The sequence below is a fragment of the Triturus cristatus genome, chromosome 3_2 (genome assembly GCF_964204655.1).
Source record: "Triturus cristatus chromosome 3_2, aTriCri1.1, whole genome shotgun sequence".
In the NCBI taxonomy this organism is placed as follows: Eukaryota; Metazoa; Chordata; class Amphibia; order Caudata; family Salamandridae; genus Triturus; species Triturus cristatus.
Window position 1 is genome coordinate 613,439,864 of NC_140584.1, and position 12,358 is coordinate 613,452,221.

Sequence of the window (12,358 nt, forward strand, 5' to 3'; positions counted from 1 at the left end):
CAGTAGGTTTTTTTAAGGTTTTTGTCTCCAATCTGTTTGCTCTTAGACTGATCACAAGGTCCAGGAAGGGTAGTTCCTGATCAGATATATTGGCCGTGAACCATAAGTAAGGGTTGAGGCTGTTGATCCATTTAACAAAGATAGGGATGGTACCTAGCCCTCCTTTCCAAAATATCAGGACGTCATCAATGTAACGACGCCATAGAATGTTGTTATCGTTATAGGGATTGGTGACAGTGGGGACATATTTTGACTCAAAGTCTGACATGTAAAGACATGCCAGACTTGGGGCAAATATGCTGCCCATTGATGTCCCTTGGGTTTGATGGTAAATGCGGTCCTCAAACTGAAAATGGTTCTCAGTAAGTGCTATATTGGCACACTCCATAATGAAACTTATGGGTGTGGGGGCTGACCAATTGGTGGATCTCAGGGTCTCTTCCACAAACTCCAGTGTTGTTAGTTGTGGTATGTTGGTGTAGAGGGCTTCTACGTCTAGCGTTATTATTGCGTCCAGCTGCAGGCCCTCCACATTGTGCGCTTAAATCAAAGTGCCTCCACTAAATTTTTTCCACTCCCTTGGGCCATTGCTCCAATGCAGCTGCAGCACCAATGATACCTACAGCCCTGCGAAGCATGCCGCCCACTCTGTCCACTCAACGGGGTCATTACATCTCAGCGAGATACCCAAAGCAGGCTTCCTGCTGCTTTGTATGAAAAACAACCAAAAAGCACATTTAGCCCTCCCCCCACCCCTCCCCCCTTGTTCCTTAGGCCCTGTTCTATACACACCAATGGTGAACTAGGACCTAATGATAGCAAGGAAAATTCACCCCATGTATTTTTTTCATAGTAGGTCTGCTATAGCTGGGGTCCAGTGCCCCCTGACAGACGGTGGGGCTCCTGTGCTTTGAAAGAGATAGTAGAGAACTAAAGAAGAAACGTGCCTTCTCACCAAGGTGGCTGCTAACTGAAAGAAATGTTGATGTAATGTGTGCAATGGTTAATCACCAAATATAATGGCTGCCTTGGGGACAGTGTAGCTTTTAATTAATGCAGTCACTCAGCTTCATGGTGACAAATGTGTATTATTTTTGAGGGGTGATGTATGTACCTGTAAAAAGGGGTGCACCCTTTTAATGGACACATATTTATTTTTACACTAGATATAGTCTGAATGCTTATCACTACTATGTATATTTGTAACGCATTTGTTTTATCTTGTACAGTATTTTGTAATATCCTGTTTTATAGTGTAATATCATTTTAAAATAATTACATTCACATTGCTTCCTGCCATAGACTGGGACCTTGTAGCACTTTATACAAGTCACTATTCCTCATTGCACCAATCAGTATTTAATTCTGTGACTCTCGGGTCACACATGAAGACATCTTCAGTGATCACATTAGCCAACTGCAGTTTCATAAGGTAAAAGAGTTTATTCCTCTTTGATTAGTTAAACTTGCATTTATTTTTATTTCGAAGTCTTGTGCATGTTTTTGTATGCACTTACCCGAAGGTGAAAAAAAACAATAAAGTGGCAAATTCTTTCTTCTTTTGTAGCCATGTCTTTGACCCCGATTTCACACTCACTAACCCTGCCCCATGCCACTCAGTAGTACCATCCTCACACTTTTTATGGGCTTTAATTGCTGCATGTAAAGGAACACAGTCTAGAAACGCACCTTTCGCGCTTCTAGCTATGTCCATTTATATGCATTGACAGACCCATTTGCTCCCCCCCCCCTCCAGAACACATCCATAGCTCTCCAGGGGGGCGTACCCCACAGTTTGAAGACCTCTGACCTAAGGTGACCAGATTTTGAAATCTGAAAACCAGGACATTCCACACACATAGAAGCTGGACTACCATTTTGAATTGAGGGGCATAGAATGACGTAACTCACAGTGCTCAACACAATTTAGTACTACAGGGAATTAAATGCAAATTTTAAACACATTTATCACATGTGTTAACTAAATTGCTTTCTGCTACTGGTTGTTAACTAATCCTAATCTGCAGCAAATAAAAAGTTGCCTCCCTCTGTGTTCAATCTACCCATTATGAGAACCAGAATGTGTTACATTTAGTGACATTTGCCTGGACAGGTGGTGAAAAACAGGGGCTTTCCCAGCAATTTGGAGGACACCTTGTCTCCCTTTGTCTACCATTGCATTGGCCATGCCTAATGTTGGCAGGACCCTGGCCAAGAGGCTGTTCTGTCCCTAACTTTCAGTTACATGTCTTAATATGTGTATTTATTCTTTGTTTTTATTTTGATGTGAAGCTTGAGCATTTAAGGGTCTGCACCAAGATAGATTATATGTGGGGTCTTGGAACATGGGCCTCTTCAGCTAAAGTCTGACCAACACATTGAACAGCTCTGGGGTGACGTCCTTGTGTCTGTCATCACTTTTGGGGAGCAGCTGTCTGCAACCTCACCACTGTCCCTATGTGTGTCCTACATGGGCTTGCAACCACAAGTCCCCGTAGATCTTTGTCTGTGCCTTACATTTGCAGTGCTCACACATTCAGTGGCTTGCATAGTGGTGAGTGAAGTCTGTCTTTCAAGCATCCTCCCCTGCTCCTGTCTTATTCACAGCCCCAAAGATGAGGCTTTGGGCCTTCTCTTCAGACCACTTTGGGTTGGTGGTCTAGTCAGAACCCGTGCTACATTAAGTCCACTGCAGGCAGCTGCTTTAGGGCTCTACTACATAATGTCAAAAGTATGAACCAGATTGTAAAAGTGGTCCTAAAAAACCTGTCTAGTTTATAAACAGGAGAAAATAAGAATTTAACTTTTCTGTGGGCACTTGAAAATACTTGCAACAAAGCTAGTTTTTTTGTCCCTTCTGGGCAACAGCTCCAATGACATGCCCCGGAAATGATGCACATGACCACTGGACGGTTTTATGATCTAAAAGTAGGCAGTGATAGGGGATAAGGATAATGTCACAGAGGGCTTGAGAGAATGGTATTTTTCGGTGGCAACAGATTTGTCCACTGATTTACAACCCTTGTTGTGTGTGTATATTGTTTGATTTCTGTTGATAACTTCATAGTTCTGAGAGACAAGGAGTTTCAGTTTTATATGGTTCTTGGAAGAACCAACCCAACCCAGATCCCAGCTGTCCATATAAAAGCTAGACCTAATATATAAAGAAATTACGGATGTTGGGTACTATCCACAAACTGCTTTTTGTAGTACTTTTTGTAGTACTACAAACATACTACAAAATGCTATTCAAGTCAGCCACAAAATATTACGTTGGATAACATCCACAAAAGGGGAACACAATATAAAAACAGTAAAATCAAGAAATAGCTCACATTTACACTGATCTCTATTAAATACCACTTCAAAATCAATGCATGAAACAATTGTATACAGAAAACAAGCAAAGTTAAAAGAGACATCAAAATATTTAAAAAATGGAGATCATATTGTCTTATAATTCAGTTTATATAAATTAATATCCACATATTTCCACAGCATACCATGCCACATAACTCCACTCTACACAATTCCGCACCACACACTTACACAACAAACAATTTCAGTCCAACCCACATAATTCCAATCCACACTACATTCATCCACTCCACTCCATAACACATGGCTAAAGTACATTGACAATGCCAATTGCTCTCGAAAACAAAAAGCTATCCATACAGTTCCAGGCCTCACAATTTAACTCCACACATTTGCACTCCACACCACATAATTCGACACCAAACCACATAATACAATGGAACAACACAATTAAACAGCACACCACATACATCCAATCCACACCACAGAATTCCACATCGTGCCACAAAATTCGACAGCACACTACATAATTAAACTCAACCGCATACCTGTCCTAGACACAAAATACCTTTCACCATAATTACATGTTCCACATAATTACCAAATTCCACAAAATACCATTCCACATAATTATCATTCCGTATAATTGCACTCTAGAACACACAATCTCACTCCACATAATTCCAATTTATACTCAGGGCCTCATTTTTAAGATTTTGCCATAGGGCCTGCTGCGCTTCCCTACAGCAAAATAAAAGGGCAGAAATGCGCCTTATCTATCAGATACTGTACATTCTGGTCCTTTTTACCTGCACTGGCGCACAATGAGCTACCGTACGCCACCAAAGGCACCTTTGCACCATGGTGCAAGGGTAACAGTTTTTTTTTTAAGAGTTTTATATAGCGCGAACTAGACCTGAGGATATCAGGTATCAGAGCGATTTACATGAGCACCAGTTTTGTTACAGATGGACAACTTCTTTTCTGTTAGGCACGGGGAGATTAAGTGATTTGCCGAGAATCACAGGATGTTGAGCTACGTTGCTGAGATTCCAACCCGGTTCCCCAGCTTCGAGGTTGACCGCACTAGCCGTAAGACCAGGGATAATTATCTTTGTGTAGGAAGGGTAACCTTCTGGCACAAAAACAATCAAAACAGGCTTTTTCCTCTTTCTATGTGTGCTGCAAAATGCAGCACACATATAAAAAGAGAAAACAAGGAGAAATAAAGATATTTCTCCTCATTGTGCCTCCCTTTCACCTCCCCTGTGGAGGCATACGTTTTTGGCGCTGCCGCAGAGTTACGAATCCATGGGTGTTGCTGGGAACGCCCCCAGCAACACCCATAGCACGCCCGTGGCTTAGTGCTGCCTCATAAATTTGGAGCAGGCTCTTGTGGCCATGGAACGTCACAAAAAGTGATGTTCCAGCGATGCAAGGGGCCTCAAAAATGAGGCCTTCAATACCACATAATTACTATCCACATAATTCCACAGCACACTGTGGCACGTAATTCCACAATTCAAATCCAATCCACACCACACCACACAATTCCACGCCACACAATTACACAACTAACTAATCCAATACAACCCACATAATTCCACTAAACACCACATACATACACTCCATAACACATATAAAAGACATTGCCATTTACAATGCCAATAGCTCTAACACAAACAAAGGAGAGACCGATTGCATTTCCAATGCTTGAATGAAAAAGCAAACATGAAAATCACAGACTGGCTCATAAGAGCATTCGTGTTTCCCCCTGATCACGGCTTAAATCCTGCTTCCTCTGCCTGGCCAACACACCCATATTCTCGACTACCATCATTACCAGTGAGTAAGGTAGAATACATGTCAGTATTGGGTACAGTCACAGGTTTCAGTGTCTTAGTTCCAACGTCCCTGAGTCCTAATTCCGGTTCCATGGGCCAGGCTCTAACAGTATTCATCAACTGACATAACTTTCCAAACTTCTCCGAGGGAATGTGCGGTACTTCGGAGTCAGAGGGCAAAGGTCACTGAGGAGTGTAAACGGTCAACACTGGGAAGCCTCATCCTGATGAAACATCCCAGTATTGAGACTTGGTGCAGACACTTAAGGTGTCCCAAATGTGCCTTCTAAGAATATATGTCTACTATTACCTACTACTTACTACTAACTGTATTTGTAAAGTGCCTTACAGCCGAGGGTCTCAAGGCGCAGATCACTGTAACCCTGCACAAGCTCCAACCACCTCCGAGGAAAAGAACAAAAATAGGAAAAGCGGGGAAAAGGGAACAGGACCAAGCGGCTCACAGAATAAGAGCGATGCATGTTCTGTGTTGGTTATGCATAATTTAACCCTTCTATGGAATGAGAACATCTAAAATCTCTGCAGAGTTCAACTAATTCTCGAGGAGTTTCGACTTAATACATACGCACTTCAACCTGCTGAGAGTTTGCCAGGTAATTAATCTCTCAAATCGCCCGCCTGGTTCGAAAACTATTTGTAGTTACACCCCTCGCTGTCAAGGAAACGGATACAGAATAATCCGCTTTTCTAAGGATTACAACCTTAATAGCTAAAGCTAATAGTGGGGCGTGTATAACAACAACCCTATTATCAGCGATGCGATAAGGAAGTCATAGATAAAAGAAACGTTCTTTCAACAATGGTCCGTCTGATGGCAGTGTGCGTGATAAGTGACTGGTCCGGATTCTTTCTCAGGAAGTCTGCCTCGAAGCTTTTAACAGAAAAAGAAAGGGCCCCCGTTGAAGCAGAGCCACCTGGTGGCGAGTATTGTATTACCTGAAGGCTTCGAGGGATCGGCACCAGAGGCAGAGACATGAGTAGTTGGAGCGGGGCACCGTCTGCGTTCCTTCGTGGACCGCACCAATAGTGGAGGGGCAGAGAGCTCCAATGGCATGCGAGGGTCTCGATTCAACGGTGTTGGGGGAAGCAGAAAGGCAACTTTGTAGGAGACACCTCTCTGCCAATCAGAAGATGGCGCTTTCGGGGGGAAGCGAGGTGTGGTTGAAAGATTCCACTGCAGAAAGAAACCGTGTGCCACCATTATTCATGGTTGTTAGAAATAGTTCACGGCAATTTGTCGGTGGGACTTAGGCGAACCGCCATCAGCACTGAGACTGGGAGCTCTGTTAACACCTGGGAATCACCGTGCGGCTCAAATCATCAAGAAAATTCCCACCTCAACCGCAGTAATTTGAGCCAGTGGTTTGCGGTGTTCAGCAACAGCACTTAATTGTCAAAACCGTACTTATGACAACTGCTGCATGGTGGCACTGTTTGTGTGATTTGGAGATAGGCAGGACAACAGTTGTTTTATTTATTCAATAGACATTAAAAACAACTAATACTTCACGCCCATGTCACTCTTACAGCATTGGGCCCCTCAAAAAGTGTAAATTATCACACTTATAACAGTTTGATGCTTAGTAGTAGTGTAGATATTGTGATGGCAGTGCTGAAAGGGGCAATGGGTGGTGCGAGCTGTGGTGGCCCCCTGATGAGGGCACCAGCACTTATGTTTTTTACAAATCAAGCACTGCTCAGCCGGCTTCCTCATCACAGGCCTTGTCTATGAAGGCCAGGCCCACCCTTACACAGACACTGTGTTGCTTCTTAACATGTATTTTATTTGAAACGAGGAGCGCGTTCCCGAGAGTCATCCTGCTTTGATTGTTTTCTTGTCTACCTCGGGCAGAGGTCTTCAGACTTTTTGGCTCTGAACGCCCTCCCCCCATGTAAAATGTTTTGAAATTGGGCCCCCCTCCAAAACTAAATGGCAAGGATGGGATGGGATGATCATGGGGCGGAGATCATGAGATCATTTCAGGGAGGCTTACTGTAGCTCTTAATCCACAATAAATGTGGGACTTATAAAAAAGCACCAGCATCAGACAAGGACAGAATTGACCAAAAATGTTACTGCCCATAATGGAGCTGCTGCGGGCCCCAATGCACTCCCCCTGCCACACTTACAATGGCTGTAGCCCTGAGAAGCAGGCTGTCTTGTTCGGTCACTCCTTTCCCACCAAGTCTGATCATCACGTCAATCTCAAAACAAGTCCACTCTCTTTCTGAAAGAAAATGAGCTACTGCATGCTACCCCACTTTTTTGTGCCAAGGGCACTCATGCCCACTTTTTATTGTAAAACATTCATGGTTGTGAAGCAGTGGGCCCCTGGGCAAATGTGTCACTGCACCTGTTTTACTAATGATAGGTATTGCCTTTCTGTCACCTCTGACATTTTTTAACTACTTGGGCTCCTATCTAACATCGCTCTCACTCCCGTCTCCTGTTATCCCTCTCCCTCCCATCTCTCAGCGTCCCTCTCCCTCCCATCTCTCAGCGTCCCTCTCCCTCTCATCTCTCTGCGGCCCAAATCTAGGTGCCTCTTCTCCATTTTTCCCCTCCCCAGGGTCATTAGACCAATGCAGCTGCAGCACCAATGATACCTACAGCTCTGCAAATCAGGCCGCCTACTCTGTATACTCAACTGGGCCATTACATCTCAGCCAGATACCCAAAGCAGGCTTCTGCCGCTTTGTGTAAAAAAACAACAAAAAACCACATTAAGCCCCTGAGCCCCCTCCCCCACCCTTGTTGCTTAGGCCCTGTTCCACACACAACAATGGTGAATTGGGACCTAATGATAGCAAAGACAATGCACCCATGTTCTTTTTCATAGTGCCCACTCACAGAGGGTGAGGCTCATGCTATGAAACAGATAGTAGAAAACTAAAGAAGAAACATGCCTTCTCAACAATGTGCCTGCTGGCTGAAGGAAATGTTGATGTGTGCAATGGTTAGTCACCAAATATAATGGCTGCTTTGGAGCCAGTGTAGCTTTTCATTAATGCAGTCACTCAGCTCCATGTTGACAAATATGTATTCTTTTTGAGGGGCAATATATGTGCCTGTAAAAAGGAGTGCACCCTTTTAATGCACATATAATTTTTTAACAGTAGATATAGTCTGAATACTTATCACTACCATGTATATTTTTAAAGCATTTATTTTATCTTATACAGTGTTTTGTAGCATCCTGTTTTATACAGTGTAATACGATTTTAAAATAATTACATTCATATTGCTTTCTGTCACAGACTGGGACCTTGTAGCACTTTATACAAGTCACTATTCATCACTGCACCCATCAGGATTTAATGTTGTGACGCTCTAGTCACACATGAAGACATCTCCAGTGATCACATTAGCCAACTGATGTTTTATAAGGTAAAAGAGTATATTTCTCTTTGATTAGTTTAACATGCATTTATTTTTAATTTGATGTGTGTGCATGTTTTTGTATGCACTTACCCGAAGGTGAAAAAAAGTGGCAATTTTTTTCTTCTTTTTAGCCATGTCTTTGACCCCAATTTCACACTCACTAACCCTGCCCCATGCCAATTAGTAGTACCATCCTCACATCTTTTTATGGGCTTTAATTGCTGCATGTAAAGGAGCACAGCTTAGAAACATACCTTTTGCGTTTCTAGCTATTTCCATTTACATGTATTTACAGACCCATTTGCTCTATCCCCCTCCAGAACACATCCACAGCCCGAGAGGGGTGCACCCCACAGTTTGAAGACCTCTGACCTAAGGTGACCAGATTTTGAAATCTAAAAACTGGGTCATCCCACAAACATAGAAGCAGGACTACCATTTTGAAATGAGGGGCATAGAATGACGTAACTCACAGTACTTAACACAATTTAGTACTACAGGGAATTAAATGCAAATTTTAAACACAGTTATCACATGTGTTGACTAAATTGCTTTCTGCTACGAGTTGTTAACTAATCCTAATCTGCAGCAAATACAAAGTTTCCTCCCTCTGTGTTCAAGCTACCCATTATGAAAACCAGGATATGTTAATTTTAGTGAAATTTGCCTGGACAGGTGCTGAAAATCTGGGACTGTCCCAGCAAATCCGGAAAACCTGGTCTCCCTTTGTCCACCATTGCATTGGCCAGGCCAATGTTGGCAGGACCATGGCCAAGAGGCTGTTCTGGCCCATCCATTCTGTTACATGTCTTAATATGTGATTTTATTCTTTGTTTTTATTATGATGTGAAGCTTGAGCATTTAACGGCCTGCACCAAGATAGATTAGTTGTGGGGTCTTGGAACATGGGCCTCTTCAGCTAAAGTCTGACCGACACATTGAACAGCTCTGGGGTGACGTCCTTGTGTCTGTCACCACTTTTGTGGAGCAGCTGCCTGCAGCTTCACCACTGTCCCTATGTGTGTTCTGCATGGGATGCCACCACAAGTCCCCGTAGATCTTTGTCTGCGCCTTACATTTGCAGTGCTCACAAGCTCAGTGGCTTGCATAGTGGTGAGTGAAGTCTGTCTTTCAAACATCCACCTCTGCTCCTGCATATTCACAGCCCCAAAGATGAGGCTCTGAGCTTTCTCTTCAGACCACTTTGGGTTGGTGATCTAGTCAGAACCCGTTCTACATTAAGTCCACTGCAGGCAGCTGCTTTAGGGCTCTACTACATAATGTCAAAAGTATGAACCAGATTGCAAAAGCGGGCCTGAAAAAACGTGTCTACTTTATAAGGCAGAGAAAATAACAATTCAACTGAGCTGTGGGCACTAGAAAATACTTGCACCAAAGCTAGTTTTTTAGGTCTCGCCTGATCCAGCGCATGCGTTGGGCTGGCCAAGACATTTTGTGTACAGGTTTTCAAAGTGCTGCCTGTGGCCAAAAGCTTGCGTGCACGTGAGCGTGCACGCGTGCAGCCGCCATGTGTCTTTACTCCACAGTGCTTGATCGTGATGCGATCACTTTGACTATCACGGGCCGCGCAGCCTTGTCACTTTCACGGCCACGCGGCCAATGCTTGTTTATTATTTTCATTCAATGCTATGATTGATCTGTAGTAGGCGTTTAGATCACGCGGAACTGACAGTGTTTTCTCCTGTAAAGCAAAACGTGTGTTTTAATCATTGATTCAAGCGACGAGCGCCCATAATGTGACTCTACTGTAAGCACTGTGCAAGTGGCATTAAAATACAGCATATTTCCGGTTCCCCGGTTCCTCTCGTGCTCTGTTTAGCTTCCATCGAAAGTGTCACCGAAAGCTAGTTCTCGGCGCGGCCCCCCCCTTGGAGCTGTCATCTGGCACAGCACTCCCACCCACCCACATCCCTCGAAGGAAGTGTGAATCCATGCTGCAAAGACAGTGAACACCAGTGAGCCAAACGGCGAGCCCCGTACAAGAATCACTTTTCACGAGTCAGCGTTTAACAGGTGCAATTAAATGAGCTCCAAGATGTGCGAGTCGGAAAGAAAGAAAGCTTTCTAAGGACATCCTGGGAGAGGCTATGTGGGAGCCTCAACTATTTTAAACCCATTCAGCCACATGGAGGAATTTAGGAGAAATGCCATTTGATTTTCATTCATTCTAAGGAAAGGCTTTTTTTTTTAACTGATTCTTTCTGTGCGGTTACTGATAGATGCACAAAACACTTAGCTGTCATGCCATATAAAGGGATACCTGTAGGCTGCCTACACATGACAAACATGTGACATTCAAAAGGCAGTGATGAGGAGTCACATAGCACCCCCAGAAATAAATATACACACCAACTAACAGCTCAACTTGAATTGGATTGCTATACAATCAAAATATACGTACACACTGTTCAACACAGTATTTACTAAAATAATCGAGTTTGGTTTTCTCTCGTGCTCTCGGCAGTGCTAAATTCAATGGAACAACCAAGACATTAGAGCTCTATAACTTACTTTGAGTTGATTATGATGTGTTAATGAAATCATTTCCATGCGTGTGCGTGTATAGTGAAAGACTGTTCACTATACTAGTCCGTCCGTCCATCCATCCATCCATCTGTCGTTTGTCCTTCTGTTCATCCATCGAGCCATCCATATACACATCTACTTAATTCACACATCCACCATCCCACCAGTACATCCATCCACCTATACATCCATCCATGATGCATCATCCATTCTCTGCACTTCTGCTCATCTATCGATCAATCCATTCGCCCATCTACCCAATTACCACCTGCATCCATCCATCTATTAGCCCACCCACATACCCATCCAATTTCTTTAGTCATGTGTGTACTTTGTTTATGTATGTATTTATACTTATGCACAGGTGTATGTATTTTGTGGCAAAAGTTCAGGGGGCAACCCTACCAGGTACACGGAGGGGTCCCCGCTCTGGATTTAATCCAGAGCTCCCAGGCCTGAGTACTGTGCTGACGGGGCCCCCTGCAGCTCCCCCCGTACCACGGGGGCCTGTGTTACGCCCCTGTATGTATGTATTATTGCAACATCTAAGCCCTCTTGTGCCTCATGTTTACCATTTATCCATGAACTAGCAATATCGAATACTAGGAATATCATGTACAAAAACAAAGGTAGTGGTATATAAACGAGTCGCACATCGAAAGAAATCTTGAAGTGTACAGGGCTAGTGAAGTAAAAGAAACCAACAAATTTGTGTCCAAAAACACGCAATCAAAAAAGTAATGGTGCCACTCAGGATTACTAACACCCCACTACCATGGGTGCAAACAAACACCAGAAGGGTTTGTGTGTAAATCTTTGTGAATCAAAGTATCCCGGCAGCTGTTTCTGCTCATCGGGACTGATGCACGTAATCATCAAAGGAATATTCTGCTGGTCTTACATATCCTGGGATTAATCACATTTGTATTCAGTCCTGATTCTAATTAGTTTGATGGTGTTTTTAGCTTATTTGCCAAATCACTTTTGTTATACATTAAATTCTCAAAATTTGAGTTTGAAAAATTCTTTGTTTATGAATTTATCTCTGGTCTTCAACCTGTGAATGAACGGAATTTTGTCATATACATATAGAGATTGACCAAGGTTATACACCTACTAATTGTTACAATTTTAGAGTGCCTGGATTCTTCAATTCACTAGGAATATCATGTCGAACTGTTAGCCATCTTGATTAATAGGAATATTGCGATGAAGTGTGCACTATTTGAGATATGAATATTTAATG